The 13,567-nt window shown below is 48.2% G+C and overlaps 1 long non-coding RNA gene across 1 annotated transcript; it reads left to right on the forward strand.

Moving 5' to 3' along the window:
• Positions 1–256: 256 nt before the first annotated feature.
• LOC149334828 (uncharacterized) lies at positions 257–1,395 on the forward strand. Its single transcript, XR_016283969.1, has 2 exons — positions 257–660; positions 713–1,395. It is a non-coding gene; the product is annotated as an uncharacterized LOC149334828 (long non-coding RNA).
• Positions 1,396–13,567: the final 12,172 nt, after the last annotated feature.

Raw genomic sequence — 13,567 nt, forward strand, 5'->3', positions numbered from 1 at the left:
CAATACTACCAACTTCTAAAAATGGCTGAGCCAAGGCGGGTAAAACGTCTGAGAAACTGGTCCAATACTGCCAACTTCTAAAAATGGCTGAGCCAAGGCTGGGAGAACGTCTGAGAAATTGGTCCAATACTGCCAACTTCTAAAAATGGCTGAGCCAAGGCTGGGAGAACAGAGGCAACGCGGGGCCTTCACAGGGCTGTCGTTTGCCAACTCAGATCCTACATTGGACCGATGTCATGTGCTGCTTGGGATGTGCTTGGTACAGGGTTGGAGTAGATATCTTTTCCTATGCGGGCAAGTCGTACGTGGTTGCGTATGATGCATTTTCAAATTTTCCCGAGGTCGCCACGCTCGACAACACAACTGCGGAAACCACGATCGCAGCCCTTAGCGCCATGTTCGCCCGGTATGGTATACCAGTGGAAGTATGCACGGATAACGGACCCCAGTTCTCGAGCCATGAATTTGCCACGTTTGCCAGAGCATATGACTTTCATCATATAACATCGAGCCCCCGTTATCCGCAGTCGAACGGCTTGGCGGAAAAAGGAGTGCAGATCGTGAAGAGGATCCTGAAAAAGACCCTCGACGCCCGGGAGGACTTCTGGCTTGGTCTTCTTGCATATCGCTCTACACCGCTGGAAGATGGGCATTCTCCGGGTGTGCTTCTTCAGCGAAGGCGACTTCGTTCCAACCTTCCCGACTTCGGCAGGGTGACTCGTACTACAGTAAGGAAACGCCACCAAGCCAGGGCTGGACAGCCTTTGGCAGCACTACACAGAGGCTCAACGGTGCGACTTCAGGATGCTGCTAGTTGGTCGCGTAAAGCGAAGGTCGTTGCTGAAAGCGCTCCAAGATCCTACTTGGTACAAACCAAACATCAACGTATGCTGCGGCGGAACCGCCGGCATCTGCTTAGGACGGCGGAGCAGTACACCAGTGAAAGCGACGACGACACTTGTTCGGGTTCTCAGCCCCGTACACAGCAACCTACGACACCAGCTGAATCAGGTGCACAATCCTCTAGAGTGGCCTCTGCTACAAACGGTGAGGAATCTTCTCGACCAGCAAGTGGATACAATTCTCCGTCGAGCATCCCATCGTCGCCCACCGTGAGAAGATCAACTCGGACCTCCCGGCCCCCACAGAGGCTACGCTATGACGAACACTTTAATCAAGTGCCCTAACTGTGACTGTTATATTGAAGTGTCTCATTTTGTTCTTTCCCGAGGGAGGATGTAACGGACACGTGTCGTGTTCGTATCAGTGCCGCGCATCAGTGATTGCATCGCGCCGATGCGCAACAGTAATGCGCAGTAGGTACAGCGCTCTTGCGCGTGCCTATAAAAGCTGTGCCTTCAATAAACAGTGGTTCATTCTTGCACTGACCATGCTGCTGTAAGCGTCGTCCCTCCGGCTGGTTACAGCTTGCCGCTCTGCCATCGGCGGAGTAATACGTAGTAGTCCGTAGCAGCAAATAGTCCGCGCGTATTTTTTTTTCTGCGGGCTTATTTTGCAGCTATATTATCTGCGAATGAAACTATTTATTCATGGAAACCTAAAAAACAAAATAAAGCGAAAGCAAAGCCTCCACGGAGCTGGCTGAAAGGAACTTCACGCGTTGGTCGACTCCGCCCATCGTACGAGGCAGAATTAAAAAAAAAGGGCGGGAGCCGGACGTTAATTCGATTTAATTACGAAAATCGGCCATACAGGGCAATAAGTTGCAGTTTCTAAGAATGCTAGGAACGTGTCGATCGAGTTCCCGCGGCAAAAAGACAAGTTCAGAATCCTCTTCAGTGACCTTTAACTCCATTCCGAAAAAGGCCTTTTCGGAATACTTCAAACAGTGGCAGCACATCTGGGAGAAGTGTGTGAAGTCCCAAGGAGACTACTTTCAAGGTAATTAGGTTTCCAACGCTCCAGTTATGCCATTTTTTTTCTGCGGCCAAAGGTTGGATACTTTTCTAACAGACCTCGTATTTCCTACATGTTGTTCACATCGATACTTCTATCCTGAGCATCATTCACATTCACTACCACCAGGTAGTTGTCAACATACCTAAACACTTTCTGCACGTTGGCGTTGTAAAGTGATGCCTGAATACGGTTATCAATAGTAGATACAAAAAAATCACTTAAAAGTGCTGCTAGGCAGGAATTAACTGTTTGGTCTAAGACCCTTTTCCCAAGCATTTCACCCTAGAAGAGCCGAGCACCAGGCCAGGGGAAATCTTGTACCCATGAAAGAAAGCGGTGGGTACCCGGCAGCACTGGGGATCGAACCCTGCACCTCCCGAATGCGAGGCGGATGCTCTACCACAAGGCCACGCTTCGGTCTTAAAAAAGGGGCCACAAATTGGGCTTATGCCGCACGAGGCGGACTTATGGTTGCTTGGCGGGGGAATTTATCACTCATCCGTCAAGGCAACAGTTTGGTCTAAGACCCTTTTCCCAAGCATTTCACCCTAGAAGAGCCGAGCACCAGGCCAGGGGAAATCTTGTACCCATTAAAGAAACCGGTGGGTACCCGGCGGCACTGGGGATCGAACCCAGCACCTCCCGAATGCGAGGCGGATGCTCTACCACAAGGCCACGCTTCGGTCTTCAAAAAGGGGCCACAAATTTGGCTTATGCCGCACGAGGCGGACTTATGGTTGCTTGGCGGGGGAATTTATCACTCATCCGTCAAGGCAACAGTTTGGTCTAAGACCGTTTTCCCAAGCATTTCACCCTAGCATTTAATGGCGCTTATTAAAGGTGGCGAAGGTGGATGACAAGTAAAATTTTAAAAGATCTTAAAAGTTGTCGGTAGATAACCCTGTTCTGTTCTGAAAAGCCACCGGCCCAGTGTCTTCAATAAAATTCCTCACAGCACGGAAAAGCTCAGGATGAGGTATAGAATCGAACAAATCTTCAATGTCAATAGAAAACGCGAACATTTCTTTGCCTGAAGCTTCAGATTGAGAGAAATAATCAATAACATCGTTAAAATTCTTAACCAGAAACGGATCTTCTAGCGGAATATCTCTAAGGTGTTTCTGCAGGAACCTGGACAGATTGCCCTGCCAAGACCCTTTTTCTGTCACAATAGCCCTAAACGGCCAGAATGATGAACGGCTTTTCCGGACGCTTACTTGTGAGGCCGCAAGGACTACAGAATTGCTGTGGAATGTGTGTCTTGCAAATTTGTGCGCCTTGAGGAAAGCACAAGAGCGGAAGAAATCCAAAGCTAACAAACTGACCTGCATCGGTGAGTGTTCCTTGCCTGAAAGGGTCGAAGCAGTGCTAAGCCGGGGCCCAAAGTGTTGTCTTGAGCCTAAAGTAGAGGCCGTGCGGTTCCTGTCCACTGTCAGAGATGTCGCGGCAGCAGCAAGCCCAGATGACAAGGATCGATGTATTGCAGGAGTATATTGCTTACGACATAGGGGCGTCGCGCTTGCCGCCAATCTCCCCGTTAGATCTACCGTTAATTACCTGAAGAGCAAAGATATTTCTCTCTTGGTTGCGGACAAAGATGGTGGTTTTGTTGTAATGCCAAAAACATTGTTTACACAAAGAGCAAATGAGGCAATGTGTACAAATTTCGTTCCTAGAACAGTGTCGCTAGCTAAGGCCAGGAATATGCTTATTGCTTTATGTGAAGAGGTCATCCTGGTTTCAATAAGAAAGAGCATCAACGCTAGAGATGAAAAATCACTGAGTGTTTTCTTTCCGGCAAAAACACATAAAGATTGTGTACCGTTTAGGGCTATTGCGACAGAAAAAGGGTCTTGGCAGGGCAATCTGTCCAGGTTCCTCCTGCAGAAGCACCTTAGAGATGTACCGCTAGAAGAACCGTTTCTGGTTAAGAATTCTAACGATGTTATTGATTATTTCTCTCAATCTGAAGCTTCAGGCAAAGAATTGTTCACGTTTTCTATTGACGTTGAAGAATTGTTCTATTCTATACCTCATCCTGAGCTTTTCCGCGCTGTGAGGAATTTTATTGAAGACACTGGGCCGGTGGCCTTTCAGAACAGGACAGGGTTATCTACCGACAACTTTTTAGAGCTTTTAAAATTTTACTTGTCATCCACCTTTGTCACCTTTAATGAGCGCCATTACATGCGAAAAGAAGGAGTGTGCATAGGCTCCTGCCTAGCACCACTTTTAAGTGATAGTTTTTTATCTACTATTGACAAGCGTATTCCGGCGTCCCTTTAAACGCCAATGTGCAGAAAGTGTTTAGGTATGTTGACGACTACCTCGTAGTAGTGAATGTGAATGATGCTCAGGATAGAGGTATCGATGTGAACAACATGCTGGAAATATTTACTAATAATGCATTCGGAATGAAGTTCACTCACGAATTGCCGCAGGAAGCTCGCATCCAGTTCCTTGATGTGTGCCTTATATTTGAAGAAACGCGTGTGTGCTGGCAGTATAAGCCACGGTCGAAGAAACAAATTCTGAACTATGATTCGGCCCATTCCAAGCTCGTAAAAAGAGCTATTGCAAAAAATTGCGTCCGGTTTTCTCTTGACAAGTCGTGCGAGCTTCAAGTGCGTGACAGCGTCCTTGACCAACTAAGGCGATTGGATAAGGCTGGGTATCCAAAAGAAATTGTGGCATCAGTGGTGGAAACCCAGTTTCGCGAGGTGAAATCTAGTGGGCGATGCAAGCCAAGTGAAAACGCACGTACCAAACAGCGACCTGTCATGCCCTACTGGCATCAGGTCTCACACCGCCTCAAGAAGGTCTGCGAAAAGTGTGGCGTGCGTCTTGTTTTTGCTGCGCCGGAAAATCTGGGACGCATGTGCCGCCTGGTAAATGATGCCAAAAAGAGGCCGATGTGCAGAGTTAAGCACAACAAACCTCTTGTTGAATGTGAAGTTGGTGTGGTATACAGCTTCCCCCTCGCCTGTGGCAGACGGTACATCCGACAGACGGGACGCTGCCTCAGGGAACGCTTGCTAGAGCATCGCCGGACAGCCCACTCGTTATCTGGCGGAGGTCACCTAGCTGACCACATTCGCCGTTGCTCACACAAACCAGCATGCAAGGCGTTTTTAGAAAGAACAAGTGTGATGCGTAAGTTTAAGGGTCAAAAGAGCCGAGAAATTTTTGAAGCGCGTTCAGCATTATCAATGATAAAGAAAACTGCATCACCAGCCCTTCTGTGGCGCTACGCCAAAAAGAAAATGATTACCTGAAGGCAAACGGGTTGATTCAGCCAAGTAGGCGATAAATAGAAGGTGCGCCGATGTGGCAAACATGAGTGGCATGGCACAGGCGCCTTCTGCATTTTTTGGATTATGAGTTTATCTTGTCACAGATTACTTTTCTTTGCGCCCCCTTTTGTATATTATAGCTGTTTGTGAAATAAACCTCAGCTGAAGTCCGGCGTTTGTCCTGTCTGTCTACCTTCGTCCTCGTCTTTATAGTCGCTGGAATGTCTCACAATAGTACATTCGTTAGCGAGCTGTCAAGAAGTCGCCTAACCAGCTCGTTCCACAACTTCTAGCCAAACTGCACGAACGGCAGAGAAACAAGACAGGTTGCGGCGGCGTTGCCTTCGTATGACAGCTTTCTGGAACCAGAACAATAAAGAACAGCATTCGTGGAATGTTCGCCAAATGGGCGAATTTCCTGGAGACACAGCACTAACCAAACCAGGCACTTTTTCGGCGATTCACCGCTTTTCGGCCTGCCATGCTCGGTAACGTCGTACGCAAAGTGCAAAAGAAAGTTTCTTTTTCTCGCAGAGGTACTACGTTTTGCAGCCGGGCGCATAGAAACGGCCAGGCTGCCGTGGTCACCTTCGGCTGGCGGATACGGCCAGCGAGAAGCACGTTTCCTACGATCGCCGTCGCATTCTTGTCAGCAATCATGCATTTCTGACGTACGCGGCTATGTTGGGAGCCGAAAGGAATTCCTTGGGCCTTTTGTAGGGACTGTTTCGGCCGCGAGCTACAGCTGTGCGAAAGCCACCCGTCCAGATGCCGGCAGTCGAGTGTGCCAGTTGCTTGTGTGAACATGCAGCCGCCGCTCTCGTGCCGCCAGGAAAGTGACCCGAACGCGATGATTAAAGATGTGCGCTTTCTATTGGATGCAACAGGCACAAAATATCAACGGCGTGATCTGAACGAATCCTGGTTTCAGGAGATCGCTAGTTGGGACCCGATTTGACAGGTGAGCAGGAGTTACTTGTCCTGCTATTTTCCAACCTGTGATGAACAAGAAAGCAGCGCTGCATTTTTTTCCTCTCAGATAACAATCAGAATAATTTTACTGCGTTCCCATATTACTACAAGAATGAAGCGTAGGATTACACATTTTTTAGTACTGTGACAGGATGGAACAAACTCGACGAATCTGCCAAGACTGTTGCGTGATTATTACTGATGTGTTCTTATGAAGTTACGTCTTATTAATATACTTCAATCGGCCAGAAAGCAGTTCGTGGTGGCAATGAATTGTGGAACAGCGCAGCGCAAAATGCGAAATGCGTAGAAGCAGGCACAGCTGGGATACAGATTGTAGATTCATTTAGCTCGCGATTAATTCTCTCGCACCATGTTTTCGAAAGCGCCTTGCTCAGGAGCCCTTCGGCGCTAGTCTATCATTCATTTGCAGAGTGGTTTCTTCTGCAGTGGCGGCTCGTCGTACGAGTCAGAAGCGACGGCGCAGAATAGCAGCAAGGCTGCTGCTCAGCAGCTGCGCACGGCCCTATTTTCTGCAAAGCCGCCAGTAGGTACGGCAGTGCAGGGTGTCTCCAATTTCCGTGGTTTGTAGACGCATCCATCGCGCACAGAGAAGAGCATGCGAGCAAGGTGGTGGTGCTGGAAACATTTATCGCCAACAAATACAGGGGGGCAAACCCTGCCCCCCCCCCCCTTACGTGGCACGAGACAACCCTCAGTGGGCTTCCCTTAAAGGCCAAAGGACAGCACTTGGAGGGCTATCCGCTTCAATATGTCCGTAATTATCCGGCGCTGGTCAGCAGCAGCGGAGCTGGCCAGGAGAGTCTCCCAGTATGGCTCCGCCGGGGTTGGAGATGGGGGTGTGGGAAGGTACTGCATGTCAGGAGGATATGAATAAAGTCTCCCGGTCTCCCACAGAGCTTACAGGAGGAGAGGAACTAACCGGGGTTGCGGGCATGAAGAACAATATGGTAGGGAGCAGTACGAGTCTGGAGTCGATGCCAGTGGGAGCCCTGGGTTAGGCTTAGGGAGGGAGCCGACGGTGCGTATACGCGCAGGGTATCTCAGTAATGGGTAATAGTATCTCTGAAGATAAGAAGACGCACCTGGGATGGCGCAGGGGTCCAACTTTAGCCCGGAAAGTGAGACCTCGGGTGAAGGAGTGGACCTCCTCGTTACCCGGGAGGACCCCCGGGGGTTGGGGGCTCGAGATAAGGGCTACGGCGCGGGTGGGGTGCCAGAAGCGTAGAAGCCGAGCCGCGGTGCGGGATATCAGTCCTTTGGCGAAATTGAATAGGGTAGGTTTTGAGTCGGAGAGAATTTTGGGGGCAGAGGTGGAGATGAGAGAGAGCGCAATGGCTGCTTCCTCTGCCATCTCTGATGAGTCTCTGGTGATGGAGCCTGATGCCAGTAACTGGGCCTGATTGTTAGTGACGGCGAGGACCATGCGGGAGCCCGACGAGTACGCTGCCACGTCCACGTAGGCTACCTTAAAACGGCCGCCGTGCAGCTTATGCAGGGCTTTGGCGTGGGCTGCCCTGCGTTCTCCGTCGTGCTCGGGGTGTATGTTCTTTGGGATTCGATGGATGATGAGATGGGAGCGTAGGTCTAGAGGTAGGAGGGCCTCTTCGGTAGGATGCGGGATCGGGATGATGCCTAGCTGACAGGGTAGAGTGCGGCCTGCCGCGGTATCCAACAGGCGAGTCAGCTGTGCTTTTAGAGTGGCTTCTGCCAGCGCCTCAAAGGTGTTGTGGGTACCGAGGATGAGGAGCCGGGAAGTAGAGGTGCTGGGAGGTAGGCGGAGGGTGACCATCGGGCAGCTCCTGAGGAGCGCGTTCATGCGGTCCCGCTCCTTCTGTTTTTTGGGGAAGTAGGGGAACGAGTACGCCGTGCGGCTCGTGATGTAAGCTTGGGTGAGGCGGACAATGCCCTCACCGGGAAAACACTTGGTTTGTCCGGCCTGCGGCGCTGGGAGACTCAGGTGGGCCGTTTCATCACCGACCCAAGGGCGGTCGCGGTCCTCGCCGGCTCCCTTTTCTGGGGCGCTGTCCTTTCTGATCTCGGTGACTACAACCGACAACGCACTTCCTCTCCAGAGCATGATTTGGCCACCCTGGTGTATTACTTGGTCGGAACCCTCTATGACAAATCCAATTAACCCTCGGTCCTCAATTCCCAGCGGTTGCGGAGCAAGTGTCCATGGCGGCGGTCAGACCTGTGACGTAGCGGAGGATGCTAAGAATCATTAGCTCCGCACAGGCCGCCATTGGAAATACAACCTAGCAAAGTTTAACGCAAGAACATTATCCAGTGAGGCTATTTTAGCAGTGCTGCTAGAGGAATTAGCGGGCATTAAATTGGATGTCATAGGGCTTAGTCAGTTTAGGAGGGCAGATGAGGTGCAAACAGTACTAAAGGGCGGACACGTACTGTCTTATAGTGGATTAGCAGACAGATGAGAACTAGGCATGGGATTCCTCATCAATCAGGCTATAGCTGGCAACATAGAGGAGTTTTATAGTATTATTAGCACTGTGCTATCGTTGATTAGCAAAAAGACGAGAACTAGGTGTGGATTCCTCATCAATCAGGATATAGCTGGCAACATAGAGGCGTTTTATAGCATTAACGAGAGGGTGGCAAATATCGTAATTAGGCTTAATAAGAGGTATAAGCTGGAGGTGGTGCAGGCCTACGCGCCTACATCAAGCCATGATTACCAGATCGTTGAAACCTTCTATTAAGACGTCGAATCGGCGATGACCAAACTAAAATCACAATACACTGTACTGATGGACGACTTTAATGCGAAGGTAGGCAAGAAGCAAGCCGGAGACCAGGCGGTGGCTGACTGTGGCATACGTTCCAGGAATAGCAGGGGACAGTTATGAGTAGAGTTCGCAGATAGAAATAATTTAAAGATCATGAATGCCTTCTGCGAAATAGCCAACAGGAAGTGGACGTGGAAGAGTCCTAATGGTGAGACTAAAAATGAAATAGATTTCATACTGTGCGCTCACCCTGGCATCGTATAGGATGTGGAGGTCCTCGGAAAGGTCTCTTTAAGCGACTACAGAATGGTAAGGCCTGGTATTAGCTTAGATTTGAAAATAGAACGGAGGAAATTAGTGAAGCGGAAATCTATTAACGAGGTAGCATTAAGACGGAAACATCGTGGAAGGGAACAGCGCGAACAAGACGACAGACTGAGCAAGAGGACACAAAGACGAGCGCTGACTCGAAACTGAATTTTTTATTCAAAAAAGAAAACATATATACATCATAATCACGTGAACAAACAGAGCAAAGAGCATTGGTCTAGCGGAATCAAGATCACCTATTGCACAATATGCCACAAGGTGAACTCCGAACAAAGGTACCCCTGAGAACCCAAGTGCTTTTGGGAAGCTGTTGGGCGACGCGCAACTTCCGGCGCAACATCTGAAGACCCTTGAGCGCGGACCAAAGTACGCCGACGAACCGCTGATGTCACCGGTGGAAAGGTGGAAAGAACCCTTTCTAGGGAAGTCGTTGAAATGGTGCGCCCGAGATTCCTTGCAGAGAGCGTCAACGCCTTGGTTGCGTCTCCAGGGGCGCCTGGACGACGTAAGGACTTACGGTCTTTAGTAGATTTTTTCGAGTGCAATGATTTGCGGCGTGTTTTATCTGATAAATAAGGTCATTTTGTTGTTATAACCGAAGGCATTTTCGCTGAAAAGGCTACACAGGCTGTAAGTAAGTGCTTTACTCGTGTCGATGTAGATTCCCAGAGTGTTAAGGAGCAGGCCGTTTGGTTACTGAACCAATGTAATCTTGTACCGCTGGCAGCGGCTGTTAGAAAAGCACAAGGCGATAAGTTAGATCTGTTTTTCTCCCCCAAGGCTCATAAAGTTAACATTCCTTCCAGAGCTATCATTTCGGAAAGTGGCACTTGGCAGCACTGTGTATCTAGTTATCTACAAAAGCGCCTTTCGTATCTAGTTGTGGATGATCCTTTCCTGGTTAGTAATACAAACAAGGTAACCCTTTTCCTAAAGCATAACAACCCAGGTTGTACAGGCTTCAGAATTGACACTGAAGATCTTTACTATTCACTTCCTCACAATGGGATTATGAAAGCAGTTAATAAGTGCATCATTGATGACAATGATGAAGTAAGCTTTATGGGTCAGTGCGGGGTTTCTCTTGACACCTTTCTTGAACTGTTATCGTTTTATTTAAGGTCAACTCATGTAGGCTGGCAAGGCGGCGTCTATGTGCAAAAAAAGGGGATCTGTTTCGGGTCTAGGGTAACGCGTGTTTTGAGCAATATTTTCTTAGGTGAGATTGATAAGCAAGTTAGTAAACACAGTGACGGAATGGTGGTGAAAATTTTCTGATATGTGGATGATTTTTTGGTACTGACTAAAAGAGACAACTTCAATAGGACGATGATAGGCATATTGAAGTTGTTTAGGGAGTGCGCAGATAGACTGTCGTTTACCTCTGAAGTGCCCTGGAAGGATTCCCTCCAGTTTCTTAGTATTAAGTTGTTTTTCAAGAACGACCATGTTTGTTGGCTTTACTCCCCAAGATCCCAGAAACAGGTTTAGCACTTTTCTTCCGCGCATTCAGAAATGTAAAAAATGGAATAGCTGTGTCTGCCCTCCGCTCGAGCTTACAGAATTCTTGTTTTCACCGGATCGAAGAGAGTGTATTGTTACAGGTCAGCAGGCTTAAAACCGCAGGGTACCCTGATTCGGTTATTTCGGCAACGTGCGAAAAGTTCGTGCAGCTGGTGAGGACGGATTTCGTCAAGTCAAAGAGGGACAAGGAATGTAAAAAAAGGGCGATCATCCTCTACATTCACAAAGTAGCCCATAATCTGAAAAATGTAGCTCGTAGGTTCGAAGTCGAAGTTGTTTTTTCGGCACCTTGTAAGTTGAGCGGGCTTTGTGCCGGGCCGTTAGGAACCGCAGTGAAAATGTATTAGGAGTTAGTCCGTTCAAATTCCGTGTTATTCACAGGTCACCGTTGGTGGAATGCGCATACTCTGTAATCTGTGAACTTCCACTCTCGTGCTAAAAAGACTGCATTGGTCAGACAGGCCGCTGTATTAACGTTCGCCTGAGGGAACATCTTAACACACTATCAGACACCAGATACTCTCATCTTAAAGATCACTGCCGCGATTGTGGGAAGGAAAATGATAAAAAGAAACAGAAAAAGTGCCGCCCTTCGGTCACAAAAACTAAAATTTTGTTTAGACACCGGGATAAAATTTTGTTCCGGTTCATATCGAAGAACTACTCTCGATCAGCGAGTGTAACTGAAATAAAAAAAGCTCTAAATTTACCTCTTCTCGACAAACGGAGAATGGTTTCCATACTGTCATTTTTCTACAAATTATATCACAGTCATTCTTCCTTTGCTTCGTACCATATCAAGCCGGCTCATCGGATATTCCCACGCATTGATCACCAACTGAAAGTAGAACCCATTTTTGCTAGAACTAATCTCTTCTTTCATTCGCCTCTCCTCATCGCCATCCGTTAATGTAATCTACTCCCTGGCACCATTGCGTCTGCCAATGATTACGAAGCGTTTGTAACCGCTCTAAAACGTCACTTCGAGCTGTAACCTTCATATTTTTGCATTCTTGTTGAAGCACTGCTTTTGAAGGAAACCTGAGTGTTCTTTGTCATGTGCCTTTATATTTTGAGTGTTTGATGCTTTTCAACAATGTGTTCCCGGCCAACGAATTTTGTACTCATCGGAAATTTTTTCTGTTGTTCCCCCCTATGTAATGCCCGCTCGGGCCTTTAGGGTATTTGAATGAATAAATAAATAAATAAATAAATAAATTGACCAGGGAGATTATGGAAGCTTATTTCATAAGGAAAAAGGAATCACAGTGTATCAGCCAGCCTTCTTTGGCATTAGTTGACAAAGAAGCATCGTTTTTAGATAATTCGTGACTTGTTTCATTTGGGTTCTCAGGGGTGCCTTTGTTCGGAGTTCACCACGTGGCATATTGTGGTGCGATTGGTGATCTTGATTCCGCTTGACCAATGGTCTTTGCTCTGTTTGTTCACGTGATTATGGTATGTATATGTTTTCTTTTTCAATAAAAAATTCAGTTTCGAGTCAGCGTTCGTCTATTTGTCCTCTTGCTTCGTCTGTCGTCTTGTTCGCGCTGTTCCCTCCCACGATGTATTATTACAAACTCGCCCAGCTATCCATGTTTCTTCAATGCTTAAGGGGGAAAGTAAAGGAATTCAGGATTTTGCTGCAGGACAGATTTTCTACTTTAAGTGAAGATTACCACCGTAATGTTGAAGCAATACACGATCGTCTCACAGATATCATTACAGAATGCGCCGTAGAAATAGGCGGTAGGATGGTTCGACAGGATATCGGGAAGCTACCTCAGGAAACAAAAGATCTGATTATGAAACGGCAAAGCATGAGAATGTCTAACTCCAAAGACAATAGAACTAGTAGAGCTGTGGTAGATAAATAAGCTCAATGTAGCCGACATCAGGAAATTTAACATGGAGAAAATTAAGCATGCTCTAAAAAGCGGAGGCAGCCTAAAAGCAGTGAAGGGAAACTATGCATAAGTACAAACCGGATGTATGCGATAAGAGACAAAGAGGGCAATATCATTAGCAATATTGTTGCGGGAAAGAATATATTTACAAATATTTACAAATAGGAAAGAACAGCTGCGAGCGGCACCGAGAACAGAGTCCGAACTTCGTTGTCGTCTTCTACTCTTCCCACTCGTGACATCGCTCTTTGTCGTCGTCGTCTACCCGCTTCAGGACTCCCGGCTGCTGAAACGCCGTATCGGCGTTAGGGCGGCGACGTATGAGCGTCGTGATAAGGTTTAAGGCGACAGACATGGACGATGTCGGTGGTGGCGCCAGAGGACGATGGCGAGGTTTCAAGGGGAGCAATTTCATAGTTCACGTCGGTAACACGGCGCACGACACGGTAAGGGCCACGGTAGTGCGAAAGGAGCTTCTCGGAGAGACCGACGCTGCGAGAGGGCGTCCAAAGAAGGACGAGTGATCCTGGGGTATATTCGACTGCCTGGCGACGGCGGTCGTAGGCTGACTTCTGGGAAACATGAGAGGCTTGGAGCCTACTACGTGCTATTTGGCGCGCCAGCGTGGCCTGGGAGATGCCGTCCCGAGCGTAAGCAGTGGTGGAGACTGAAGAAGGCGGCATGAGTGTGTCCAAAGGCAAGGTGGAATGCCTACCAAACAAAAGGTAGAAAGGAGAATAGCTGTCATAAAGGGAAGATTTATATGCAAATGTCACATAAGGCAAGGCTGCGTCCCAATCTCGCTGGTCTGGCCTATACGTACATGGCTAACATGTCGGTGAGCGTGCGG

The sequence above is a fragment of the Amblyomma mixtum genome, chromosome 7, assembly GCF_055824585.1.
Source record: "Amblyomma mixtum isolate Tamu chromosome 7, ASM5582458v1, whole genome shotgun sequence".
NCBI lineage: Eukaryota > Metazoa > Arthropoda > Arachnida > Ixodida > Ixodidae > Amblyomma > Amblyomma mixtum.